Consider the following 13,460-nt stretch of genomic DNA (forward strand, 5'->3'; position numbering starts at 1 on the left):
TATATTTTCAGGTTGTGCTCTGCATATCAGCCTGCCCAGACTCTGCTTGTTGTTTCACGAATGGAGAAGACAATGGACATTGTGCCAAGCTTCCTTTCAAACAGAAAAATCTGGGTCAGCATGACAGAAAAGAAGAAAAATAAATCACCAGTTAGAACAGAACCAGTGTCCCACCATCTTCCCCTCCACTGTTATTAATTTTGTACATTTAGAGGCAAACCAGTGTCTAAAGCTTGCATCTCTCAGTTCCTGATGCTATTTGCTACCCTGCAGCCTGGACTCGCCCTGATGTGACTGACTGCTGGGCAAGTGGGGCTGGGGATGCTCAGCCTGGAGAGAGGAGACACTGGGAGGCCTCACTGTGGCTGTGCAGGAGTGGAAGGGTCCCGCAGGAAAGAAGGGGACAGAGTGTTCAGCAGGGCCTGTGCTGACAGGACAAGGGGGGATGGCTTTCAACTGCAGCAGGTTGATTGAAGCTGCATCTAAGGAAGCTGCTTTTTTCCACTGGGGGTGGTGGGGCACTGGCCCAGGCTGTGCACAGAGGCTGTGCATGCCCCATCCTTGGCAACAGGGCTCTGAGCAGCACGCTCTGGGGGAAGACTGCTCAGCTGGGAACAAGATGTTGTTCTTCAGGCCCCTTGCAAGCCCAACCATTCAGGGACTCCATCATTCCATGGTCTCTACTGTCCGCTTCAGATGGAGCCTGGGAACTATGATGTCACAGCCCACGCTCCAGCTGGAACGTCCAGCGCCCAGCAAAGGGCACAACACAATCCTTGGCCGTTGTGTTTGCACGCTCTTCACCCTGCTCCTGCCCACTCTGCTTGTCACCTTTCCTCAGTCCTTAAAGATCCTTAATGCCTGGATTTCATCATCCAGCCCTGCAGGATGCTCCCATTTGTCCTGATGAAGGTATGGTGCCATTCCATGGAGGTGGACACCCCCACCTGCCCGGGTGGGCTGGAGCTCTGTGGGGATGGAGTGGGACAGGGAGCCCCCTCTGAGGTTTTGCTACCTCTGCAGGCTGTCCCAGACAGAGAGGAGGAGATGGAGGTAGATACCAAGATTGATACGGAGGAGGAGATGGAAATAGACGGAGAAGACGCTGGAGAGGAAGAGATGGATGTGGATGTGGAGGAGGAAGAAGAGATGGACGTGTATGTGGATGAGGAAGAAGAGATGGATGTGGATATAGAAGAGTCCATTGAGGACATGGATATTGATTAAAAAGGTGAGGAAGAGGCCCTGATCTTGGCATGAAGAGCAATGCCAGCAGCAGGACAGGCAGAGTGGGTCTCCTGCTGCCAGGCTGGGGCTGGGCTGGGTGCTCCCTGCTCAGGGACATTGTACCCAGGGCACTGGATTCTGGTGGCCATCCACAGCCTGTCCTGTGCCTGGTTTGCTCCACACAAGCTCCATGCCAGAGCCAGCCAGGCTCAGTTCTGGTAGCAGAGTCCTGCTGCTGGGCCAGCTGTGCCAGCCAGGGGGCACATGCAAGAGCCCTCTGTGCCTGACTGGACTGACCGTGGCATTTGCTTTTCTTCCAGGTGCGATGGACATCATGGAGAGAGATGCCAACTTTTTGTACATACGTTTTACACTTTGATGTTGACTTTAGGATATAGGTTTTAGGGCTTTTTGTCTTCTGTAAATACGTTTCATATATTTTTTGTTAGATAGGTTTTTCTGTATATATGTTCTATCGATTGTTGTTGTTACAAATATTCTTACAATGTAAATATGTTCTGTATTTTTGCTGCTATTCTTCTGTAATAAACAAATTTTATTTTTCACACCCCAGTTCTCCTTGCATTTGCTTCAGGCACAGGCAGCATATTGCCAAGGTGTAGTTTCCACTTGCTCCAGGTTCCCAGGGCTGGAGGTCAGAAGTAGATGAAGGGGAAAAAATCTGCAATTAAGACTGTCCAGGATACCCAGAACCAAAAGAAGCCCAGGGCATCAGGAAAGAGGGAAGCACGTGCTCCAAACAACAGAAATGAAGTGAGAGCTCTGGAGGGAACAAAAGAAAGAGGAAGCCTGAAGAAAGGAAAAAACGTCTCCCCACAAGTTGTTTTGCTTTTTTTCATTGAGAGTCTCTTCTATCATGTGGTGGAAACCCAGAAAAATGAAGGTCAGGAGAAGCATGGTTTATTGGGAACATTCCTGCATAGTAGACAATCCTTGTGCAAATCATCCCATGCAGCACTCACATGTTTAATTGCTTCTCTTCCTGGGGAAGCAGAGTTGCTTTCTTTACTCCAAGCAAGATTTTCTCCCTCCTCCCTGGCAAAGAACAAGCTCCCATCCTGGCAAGCGCTCGCTGCTTTCCTTAACACTCATCATACCCATGCTAAGGAGAGTGGAGCAGGTTAATTTATCACTTGTTGCAAGTTCTAAGTCTTTCTTAGATAAGGACCACATTCAGCTGAGTGACAGTGAAGCAAAATGGCAAGCCAGGAATCAATTTCCCTGCACACAATATCCTCCAGTCACATGGATGGTTTCTCACTGGCACACAGGAGGAAGGAAGGAACCCAAATGCATCATTGTACATCAAGTCATACATGTTGAGGGATGAACAGATCTCACAGGGATATGGAAACCTCTCATGAAAACCAGTTCAGAGAAATACTGAGCTGTTTTGTGCTGGTAGGCATGAAGATGCTCAGGATCTTCCACAGATGCTCAGCAGGCAGTAGGATTGTGCCTGAATGTCACTCTGGAAATGCCAGTGGATCAGCTGAGAGTTCTGGGAGTGACTGACACTGCACTGAGAGGGACCACAGTCCTGCAAGGGTTTTTCATCAGGAGCAAACAGCAGCCTGGAGGGTGGGCAGTGCTGGATCTGTACCACTGCGTGCTCATCCTTCACCTGAATGTGGAGCTGCCCCCAAAGTTGCCATGCATCACTTTTCTTTTTCTCCTGTTGGGTATATTTTGGAGCAGCTGTTCTATGTGGCTTTTGATGGTGATCCTGTGGGAAGCAGCCATTTGCCTGCTGTGCTATTCTCACAACTAATACTAACTCCTCATTCCCTTTGGTTTTATTTGGGGTTTTTTATCTAGTTGTTTGATTGGTTTGCGTGGGTTTGTTTGTGTGTTTGTTTGTTTGGGTTTTTGTCTGTTTTGGTTTGAGTTTTTGTTTGCTTTTTTAGAAATGACTGGGGAAGTTGGCAAAGCCAAACTCAAGATAATGTAAACCAGGATCAGCTTTCCAGAAATTGCTTTTGGCTGGGTTTAGCTGCATCCCCCAGGCTCAGGATCACTAGTATATTTTCAGGTTGTGCTCTGCATATCAGCCTGCCCAGACTCTGCTTGTTGTTTCACGAATGGAGAAGACAATGGACATTGTGCCAAGCTTCCTTTCAAACAGAAAAATCTGGGTCAGCATGACAGAAAAGAAGAAAAATAAATCACCAGTTAGAACAGAACCAGTGTCCCACCATCTTCCCCTCCACTGTTATTAATTTTGTACATTTAGAGGCAAACCAGTGTCTAAAGCTTGCATCTCTCAGTTCCTGATGCTATTTGCTACCCTTCAGCCTGGACTCGCCCTGATGTGACAGACTGCTGGGCAAGTGGGGCTGGGGATGCTCAGCCTGGACAGAGGAGACACTGGGAGGCCTCACTGTGGCTGTGCAGGACTGGAAGGGTCCCGCAGGAAAGAAGGGGACAGAGTGTTCAGCAGGGCCTGTGCTGACAGGACAAGGGGGGATGGCTTTCAACTGCAGCAGGTTGATTGAAGCTGCATCTAAGGAAGCTGCTCTTTCCCACTGGGGGTGGTGGGGCACTGGCCCAGGCTGTGCACAGAGGCTGTGCATGCCCCATCCTTGGCAACAGGGCTCTGAGCAGCATGCTCTGGGGGAAGACTGCTCAGCTGGGAACAAGATGTTGTTCTTCAGGCTCCCTTGCAAGCCCAACCGTTCAGGGACTCCATCATTCCATGGTCTCCAGTGTCCACTTCAGATGGAGCCTGGGAACTGTGATGTCACAGCCCACGCTCCAGCTGGAACGTCCGGCGCCCAGCAAAGGGCACAACACAACCCTTGGCCGCTGTGTTCGCATGCTCTTCACCCTGCTCCTGCCCACTCTGCTTGTCACCTTTCCTCAGTCCTGAATTAGTGCCTGGATTTCATCATCCAGCCTTGCAGGATGCTCCCATTTGTTCTGGGGAAGGTATGGTGCCATTCCATGGAGGTGGACACCCCCACCTGCCCGGGTGGGCTGGAGCTCTGTGGGGATGGAGTGGGACAGGGAGCCCACTCTGAGGTTTTGCTACCTCTGCAGGCTGTCCCAGATGGAGAAGAGGAGATGGAGGTGGATATAGATATTGATAGAGAGGAGGACATGGAGACGGAGGGAGCAGACACTGGAGAAGAGGAGATGGAGGTGGAGGTGGTTGTGGAAGAGGAGATGGAATTGGATATGGAAGAGTCCATTGAGGACATGGACATTGATTAAAAAGGTGAGGAAGAGGCCCTGATCTTGGCATGAAGAGCAATGCCAGCAGCAGGACAGGCAGAGTGGGTCTTCTGCTGCCAGGCTGGGGCTGGGCTGGGTGCTCCCTGCTCAGGGACATTGTACCCAGGGCACTGGATTCTGGTGGCCATCCACAGCCTGTCCTGTGCCTGCTTTGCTCCACACAAGCTCCGTCCCAGAGCCAGCCAGGCTCAGTTCTGCTAGCAGAGTCCTGCTGCTGTGCCAGCTGTGCCAGCCTGGGGGCACATGCAAGAGCCCTCTGTGCCTGACTGGACTGACCGTGGCATTTGCTTTTCTTCCAGGTGTGATGGACATCATGGAGTGAGATGCCACCTTTTTGTACATACGTTTTACACTTTGATGTTGACTTTAGGATATAGGTTTTAGGGCTTTTTGTCTTCTGTAAATACGTTTCATATATTTTTTGTTAGATAGGTTTTTCTGTATATATGTTCTATCGATTGTTGTTGTTACAAATATTCTTACAATGTAAATATGTTCTGTATTTTTGCTGCTATTCTTCTGTAATAAACAAATTTTATTTTTCACACCCCAGTTCTCCTTGCATTTGCTTCAGGCACAGGCAGCATATTGCCAAGGTGTAGTTTCCACTTGCTCCAGGTTCCCAGGGCTGGAGGTCAGAAGTAGATGAAGGGGAAAAAATCTGCAATTAAGACTGTCCAGGATACCCAGAACCAAAAGAAGCCCAGGGCATCAGGAAAGAGGGAAGCACGTGCTCCAAACAACAGAAATGAAGTGAGAGCTCTGGAGGGAACAAAAGAAAGAGGAAGCCTGAAGAAAGGAAAAAACGTCTCCCCACAAGTTGTTTTGCTTTTTTTCATTGAGAGTCTCTTCTATCATGTGGTGGAAACCCAGAAAAATGAAGGTCAGGAGAAGCATGGTTTATTGGGAACATTCCTGCATAGTAGACAATCCTTGTGCAAATCATCCCATGCAGCACTCACATGTTTAATTGCTTCTCTTCCTGGGGAAGCAGAGTTGCTTTCTTTACTCCAAGCAAGATTTTCTCCCTCCTCCCTGGCAAAGAACAAGCTCCCATCCTGGCAAGCGCTCGCTGCTTTCCTTAACACTCATCATACCCATGCTAAGGAGAGTGGAGCAGGTTAATTTATCACTTGTTGCAAGTTCTAAGTCTTTCTTAGATAAGGACCACATTCAGCTGAGTGACAGTGAAGCAAAATGGCAAGCCAGGAATCAATTTCCCTGCACACAATATCCTCCAGTCACATGGATGGTTTCTCACTGGCACACAGGAGGAAGGAAGGAACCCAAATGCATCATTGTACATCAAGTCATACATGTTGAGGGATGAACAGATCTCACAGGGATATGGAAACCTCTCATGAAAACCAGTTCAGAGAAATACTGAGCTGTTTTGTGCTGGTAGGCATGAAGATGCTCAGGATCTTCCACAGATGCTCAGCAGGCAGTAGGATTGTGCCTGAATGTCACTCTGGAAATGCCAGTGGATCAGCTGAGAGTTCTGGGAGTGACTGACACTGCACTGAGAGGGACCACAGTCCTGCAAGGGTTTTTCATCAGGAGCAAACAGCAGCCTGGAGGGTGGGCAGTGCTGGATCTGTACCACTGCGTGCTCATCCTTCACCTGAATGTGGAGCTGCCCCCAAAGTTGCCATGCATCACTTTTCTTTTTCTCCTGTTGGGTATATTTTGGAGCAGCTGTTCTATGTGGCTTTTGATGGTGATCCTGTGGGAAGCAGCCATTTGCCTGCTGTGCTATTCTCACAACTAATACTAACTCCTCATTCCCTTTGGTTTTATTTGGGGTTTTTTATCTAGTTGTTTGATTGGTTTGCGTGGGTTTGTTTGTGTGTTTGTTTGTTTGGGTTTTTGTCTGTTTTGGTTTGAGTTTTTGTTTGCTTTTTTAGAAATGACTGGGGAAGTTGGCAAAGCCAAACTCAAGATAATGTAAACCAGGATCAGCTTTCCAGAAATTGCTTTTGGCTGGGTTTAGCTGCATCCCCCAGGCTCAGGATCACTAGTATATTTTCAGGTTGTGCTCTGCATATCAGCCTGCCCAGACTCTGCTTGTTGTTTCACGAATGGAGAAGACAATGGACATTGTGCCAAGCTTCCTTTCAAACAGAAAAATCTGGGTCAGCATGACAGAAAAGAAGAAAAATAAATCACCAGTTAGAACAGAACCAGTGTCCCACCATCTTCCCCTCCACTGTTATTAATTTTGTACATTTAGAGGCAAACCAGTGTCTAAAGCTTGCATCTCTCAGTTCCTGATGCTATTTGCTACCCTTCAGCCTGGACTCGCCCTGATGTGACAGACTGCTGGGCAAGTGGGGCTGGGGATGCTCAGCCTGGACAGAGGAGACACTGGGAGGCCTCACTGTGGCTGTGCAGGACTGGAAGGGTCCCGCAGGAAAGAAGGGGACAGAGTGTTCAGCAGGGCCTGTGCTGACAGGACAAGGGGGGATGGCTTTCAACTGCAGCAGGTTGATTGAAGCTGCATCTAAGGAAGCTGCTCTTTCCCACTGGGGGTGGTGGGGCACTGGCCCAGGCTGTGCACAGAGGCTGTGCATGCCCCATCCTTGGCAACAGGGCTCTGAGCAGCATGCTCTGGGGGAAGACTGCTCAGCTGGGAACAAGATGTTGTTCTTCAGGCTCCCTTGCAAGCCCAACCGTTCAGGGACTCCATCATTCCATGGTCTCCAGTGTCCACTTCAGATGGAGCCTGGGAACTGTGATGTCACAGCCCACGCTCCAGCTGGAACGTCCGGCGCCCAGCAAAGGGCACAACACAACCCTTGGCCGCTGTGTTCGCATGCTCTTCACCCTGCTCCTGCCCACTCTGCTTGTCACCTTTCCTCAGTCCTGAATTAGTGCCTGGATTTCATCATCCAGCCTTGCAGGATGCTCCCATTTGTTCTGGGGAAGGTATGGTGCCATTCCATGGAGGTGGACACCCCCACCTGCCCGGGTGGGCTGGAGCTCTGTGGGGATGGAGTGGGACAGGGAGCCCACTCTGAGGTTTTGCTACCTCTGCAGGCTGTCCCAGATGGAGAAGAGGAGATGGAGGTGGATATAGATATTGATAGAGAGGAGGACATGGAGACGGAGGGAGCAGACACTGGAGAAGAGGAGATGGAGGTGGAGGTGGTTGTGGAAGAGGAGATGGAATTGGATATGGAAGAGTCCATTGAGGACATGGACATTGATTAAAAAGGTGAGGAAGAGGCCCTGATCTTGGCATGAAGAGCAATGCCAGCAGCAGGACAGGCAGAGTGGGTCTTCTGCTGCCAGGCTGGGGCTGGGCTGGGTGCTCCCTGCTCAGGGACATTGTACCCAGGGCACTGGATTCTGGTGGCCATCCACAGCCTGTCCTGTGCCTGCTTTGCTCCACACAAGCTCCGTCCCAGAGCCAGCCAGGCTCAGTTCTGCTAGCAGAGTCCTGCTGCTGTGCCAGCTGTGCCAGCCTGGGGGCACATGCAAGAGCCCTCTGTGCCTGACTGGACTGACCGTGGCATTTGCTTTTCTTCCAGGTGTGATGGACATCATGGAGTGAGATGCCACCTTTTTGTACATACGTTTTACACTTTGATGTTGACTTTAGGATATAGGTTTTAGGGCTTTTTGTCTTCTGTAAATACGTTTCATATATTTTTTGTTAGATAGGTTTTTATGTATATATGTTCTATCGATTGTTGTTGTTACAAATATTCTTACAATGTAAATATGTTCTGTATTTTTGCAGCTGTTCTTTTGTAATAAACAAATTTTATTTTTCACACCCCAGTTCTCCTTGCATTTGCTTCAGGCACAGGCAGCATATTGCCAAGGTGTAGTTTCCACTTGCTCCAGGTTCCCAGGGCTGGAGGTCAGAAGTAGATGAAGGGGAAAAAATCCACAATTAAGAGTGTCCATGACACCCAGAGCCAAAAGAAGCCCAGGGCATCAGGAAAGAGGGAAGCACGTGCTCCAAACAACAGCAGAAATGAAGTGAGAGCTCTGGAGGGAACAAAAGAAAGAGGAAGTCTGAAGAAATGAAAAAAACATCTCCCCACAAGATGTTTTGCTTTTTTTCATTGAGAGTCTCTTCTACCATGTGGTGGAAACCCAGAAAAATAAAGGTCAGGAGAAGCATGGTTTATTGGGAACATTCCTGCATTGTAGACAATCCTTGTGCAAATCATCCCATGCAGCACTCACATGTTTAATTGCTTCTCTTCCTGGGGAAGCAGAGTTGCTTTCTTTACTCCAAGCAAGATTTTCTCCCTCCTCCCTGGCAAAGAACAAGCTCCCATCCTGGCAAGCGCTCGCTGCTTTCCTTAACACTCATCATACCCATGCTAAGGAGAGTGGAGCAGGTTAATTTATCACTTGTTGCAAGTTCTAAGTCTTTCTTAGATAAGGACCACATTCAGCTGAGTGACAGTGAAGCAAAATGGCAAGCCAGGAATCAATTTCCCTGCACACAATATCCTCCAGTCACATGGATGGTTTCTCACTGGCACACAGGAGGAAGGAAGGAACCCAAATGCATCATTGTACATCAAGTCATACATGTTGAGGGATGAACAGATCTCACAGGGATATGGAAACCTCTCATGAAAACCAGTTCAGAGAAATACTGAGCTGTTTTGTGCTGGTAGGCATGAAGATGCTCAGGATCTTCCACAGATGCTCAGCAGGCAGTAGGATTGTGCCTGAATGTCACTCTGGAAATGCCAGTGGATCAGCTGAGAGTTCTGGGAGTGACTGACACTGCACTGAGAGGGACCACAGTCCTGCAAGGGTTTTTCATCAGGAGCAAACAGCAGCCTGGAGGGTGGGCAGTGCTGGATCTGTACCACTGCGTGCTCATCCTTCACCTGAATGTGGAGCTGCCCCCAAAGTTGCCATGCATCACTTTTCTTTTTCTCCTGTTGGGTATATTTTGGAGCAGCTGTTCTATGTGGCTTTTGATGGTGATCCTGTGGGAAGCAGCCATTTGCCTGCTGTGCTATTCTCACAACTAATACTAACTCCTCATTCCCTTTGGTTTTATTTGGGGTTTTTTATCTAGTTGTTTGATTGGTTTGCGTGGGTTTGTTTGTGTGTTTGTTTGTTTGGGTTTTTGTCTGTTTTGGTTTGAGTTTTTGTTTGCTTTTTTAGAAATGACTGGGGAAGTTGGCAAAGCCAAACTCAAGATAATGTAAACCAGGATCAGCTTTCCAGAAATTCCTTTTGGCTGGGTTTAGCTGCATCCCCCAGGCTCAGGATCACTAGTATATTTTCAGGTTGTGCTCTGCATATCAGCCTGCCCAGACTCTGCTTGTTGTTTCACGAATGGAGAAGACAATGGACATTGTGCCAAGCTTCCTTTCAAACAGAAAAATCTGGGTCAGCATGACAGAAAAGAAGAAAAATAAATCACCAGTTAGAACAGAACCAGTGTCCCACCATCTTCCCCTCCACTGTTATTAATTTTGTACATTTAGAGGCAAACCAGTGTCTAAAGCTTGCATCTCTCAGTTCCTGATGCTATTTGCTACCCTGCAGCCTGGACTCGCCCTGATGTGACAGACTGCTGGGCAAGTGGGGCTGGGGATGCTCAGCCTGGAGAGAGGAGACACTGGGAGGCCTCACTGTGGCTGTGCAGGACTGGAAGGGTCCCGCAGGAAAGAAGGGGACAGAGTGTTCGACAGGGCCTGTGCTGACAGGACAAGGGGGGATTGGCTTTCAACTGCAGCAGGTTGATTGAAGCTGCATCTAAGGAAGCTGCTCTTTCCCACTGGGGGTGGTGGGGCACTGGCCCAGGCTGTGCACAGAGGCTGTGCATGCCCCATCCTTGGCAACAGGGTTCTGAGCAGCATGCTCTGGGGGAACACTGCTCAGCTGGGAACAAGATGTTGTTCTTCAGGCTCCCTTGCAAGCCCAACCGTTCAGGGACTCCATCATTCCATGGTCTCCAGTGTCCACTTCAGATGGAGCCTGGGAACTGTGATGTCACAGCCCACGCTCCAGCTGGAACGTCCGGCGCCCAGCAAAGGGCACAAAACAACCCTTGGCCGTTGTGTTTGCATGCTCTGCACCTTGCTCCTGCCCACTCTGCTTGTCACCTTTCCTCAGTCCTGAATTAGTGCCTGGATTTCATCATCCAGCCTTGCAGGATGCTCCCATTTGTTCTGGGGAAGGTCTGGTGCCATTCCATGGAGGTGGACACCCCCACCTGCCCGGGTGGGCAGGAGCTCTGTGGGCATGGAGTGGGACAGGGAGCCCACTCTGAGGTTTTGCTACCTCTGCAGGCTGTCCCAGATGGAGAAGAGGAGATGGAGGTGGATATAGATATTGATAGAGAGGAGGACATGGAGACGGAGGGAGCAGACACTGGAGAAGAGGAGATGGAGGTGGAGGTGGTTGTGGAAGAGGAGATGGAATTGGATATGGAAGAGTCCATTGAGGACATGGACATTGATTAAAAAGGTGAGGAAGAGGCCATGATCTTGGCATGAAGAGCAATGCCAGCAGCAGGACAGGCAGAGTGGGTCTCCTGCTGCCAGGCTGGGGCTGGGCTGGGTGCTCCCTGCTCAGGGACATTGTACCCAGGGCACTGGATTCTGGTGGCCATCCACAGCCTGTCCTGTGCCTGCTTTGCTCCACACAAGCTCCGTCCCAGACCCAGCCAGGCTCAGTTCTGGTAGCAGAGTCCTGCTGCTGGGCCAGCATGTGCCAGCCTGGGGGCACATGCAAGAGCCCTCTGTGCCTGACTGGAGTGACCATGGCATTTGCTTTTCTTCCAGGTGCGATGGACAGCACAGACAGAGACGCCAACCTTTGTATATATGTTCTACAGTTTGTTGTTGTTCTTTAGAATGTAGATTTTAGGGCTATTTTTGACTTCTGTAAATACATTTCACATATTTTTGTTAGGTAGGTTTTTATGTATATATGTTCTATCGATTGTTGTTGTTACAAATGTTCTTACAATGTAAATATGTTCAGTATTTTTCCTGCTGTTCTTCTGTAATAAACAAATTTTATTTTTCACACCCCAGTTCTCCTTGCATTTGCTTCAGGCACAGGCAGCATTTTGCAAAGTGGTTGTTTCCACTTGCTCCAGGTTCCCAGGGCTGGAGGTCCCTGGCACAGCCACCCCAGGAGTGGGGGTCCCTGTGCACAGAGGGGTCCCACTGACAGAGGTGAGCCTCTCCTTGCAGTTTCTCTGGACACACTTGGGAGCTGTAGGAGCAAAGCCCAGCGTGCCCTGGCCCATGGATCCTATGTTGGAGCAGGGCTGAGCCTGTGTGCTCCTGCAGAGCCTCAGCCATGGCTCTTCCCTGGGCAGCCCCAGGGCTAAGGAGGGAGCACTGGGCTGTGGGCAAGCCCTGCTCCTGGGCACCCTGAGGGGCTGGAGCCAGCCTGGAGGGAGCCTCAGCCCCACATGGACCAAGATTTCCTTTGGAAACCCTCTCTGTCCCCAGACTCTGCTGAGCACAAGAAGAATTAATCCTCCTAGTTCAAGGTGTGACCTTCATTGGCACAAAATTGTCCCTTGGACTTTGTAGCACAGCAAATGTCAGTGCTTGTAATCCCTGTTCTGCACTCTCTGCTCAGGCAGCAAAACATCTGAACCTGAGGGAACATCTGGAATTAGCACCAACCTGCAGAGTGCTACAGGGGGAGAACCTGCCCCCAAGCACCCAGAGAAATACTTGACACTGACAGTCTGGGGCAGAGCTGACACTAAAGTATTTTAATGCCAAGAGAGAGGATTATTTTATTGCTGAATTCATTCTCCAAGAACAAGAATGGAAGCTTTTGGTCTCCTCACCTGCCACAGATGTGTATTGCCAAGGTTTGCCTTTGGCTTATGACTGATTTTGATGAATCTGTTCAGAACTCTGATGCTGTTCCTGGCTAAGGTGCAGAGATGATATTTCAGAGCCAGATGAGCTCAGCACATCTTGTGTAATTCACAATTTCCAGACCCAGACATTCAGGCCATGCAAACTGATACTTTTTCATCTCTGTGCAAAGATCAGTAGTAGGACATCACTGATGTACCACACACTTCTCAGATGCTCCTCTGACCAGCTATATACCCCATGGCATTGCTCCTGGCACAACGTTAAAGCCAGGCAGGTCACACTGTCCTGGCTTCTAAAGTAGGCATGTATTCTATTTTGCCATCTGTTGGGGGTTGGGCAGTTTTTCTTATCTCTTTCAAGAACAATGACACTGCCAGGAAGATAATCTCCTGCTGATGGGCTATTGAATTACTCACTGTGGCTGGTAAGATTAGTTACATCATCCCATTGAGAGATGCTCCACCCAGAGGGAGGAGCCAAGCATCCCTGACACCATAAAACAAGCATTTCTGAGACCACAGACAGCCTTCTTCGCTGGATTTCCGAGAGGAATCAGGAACCGAGGCCCAGCTGCTCCTTCGCCGCATTTTCGGAAGGGATCTACACCCTTCTGCAGATCGCTGCTCCAGGAGGAGCAGCCACCACTTGGTTGGACTGCTATCAGCACCCTGACTTCTTAGGGTGCCAGGTTTCTCTCACTCTGCCAGTGGTTGTTTTGCTTGTGTTAAATTACATTGTTATTTAGTTTTTTTTCCTTCCAGTAAAGAACTGTTATTCCCATTTCCCATATCTTTGCCTGAGAGCCTTTTTTTTTAATTCTGAAGTTGTGATAATTCGGAGGGAGGGGGTTTACCTTCTCCATTTCACAGGAGGCTTTTGCCTTCCTTCACAGGCTCCTGTCTTTTCAAACCAAGACACACACATATTCTCTTCCTCTGACTCCTGCAGGGATGACAACATCAAAGAACAGAAAAGAGATATAATGATCTGTGATTTTCATTGTGTGAGCTCTGGATTCCCCAAGCTCTTGCAAAGGGGGAATGTTCATTGGGCAAAGGACACGAGAAAGAGCCTCAAATTGTCCAAAATCTCAGCAAAAATATTATTTCCTATGGAACCCTTCACCAAAGCTGGTCA

General features: G+C 49.2%; 2 protein-coding genes and 2 long non-coding RNA genes across 4 annotated transcripts in view; all 4 read left to right on the plus strand.

Annotated features, from left to right (window-relative positions):
* The window catches only part of LOC135291591 (zinc finger protein 239-like), a 208,789-nt gene that overhangs the window by 93,299 nt on the left and 102,030 nt on the right, over nucleotides 1-13,460 (plus strand). The window lies entirely within an intron of this gene.
* The window catches only part of LOC135291570 (zinc finger and SCAN domain-containing protein 2-like), a gene marked incomplete at its 5' end in the record, with an annotated part of 173,284 nt that overhangs the window by 71,980 nt on the left and 87,844 nt on the right, over nucleotides 1-13,460 (plus strand). The gene's annotated exons all lie outside the window — the stretch shown is intronic.
* LOC135291623 (uncharacterized) lies at nucleotides 776-1,675 on the plus strand. Its single transcript, XR_010354391.1, has 3 exons — nucleotides 776-912; nucleotides 1,024-1,231; nucleotides 1,548-1,675. It is a non-coding gene; the product is annotated as an uncharacterized LOC135291623 (long non-coding RNA).
* Nucleotides 10,514-11,490, plus strand: LOC135291616 (uncharacterized). Its single transcript, XR_010354384.1, has 3 exons — nucleotides 10,514-10,649; nucleotides 10,761-10,938; nucleotides 11,256-11,490. It is a non-coding gene; the product is annotated as an uncharacterized LOC135291616 (long non-coding RNA).

This window comes from Passer domesticus (genome assembly GCF_036417665.1).
Source record: "Passer domesticus isolate bPasDom1 chromosome 8 unlocalized genomic scaffold, bPasDom1.hap1 SUPER_8_unloc_1, whole genome shotgun sequence".
Classification (NCBI taxonomy): Eukaryota; Metazoa; Chordata; class Aves; order Passeriformes; family Passeridae; genus Passer; species Passer domesticus.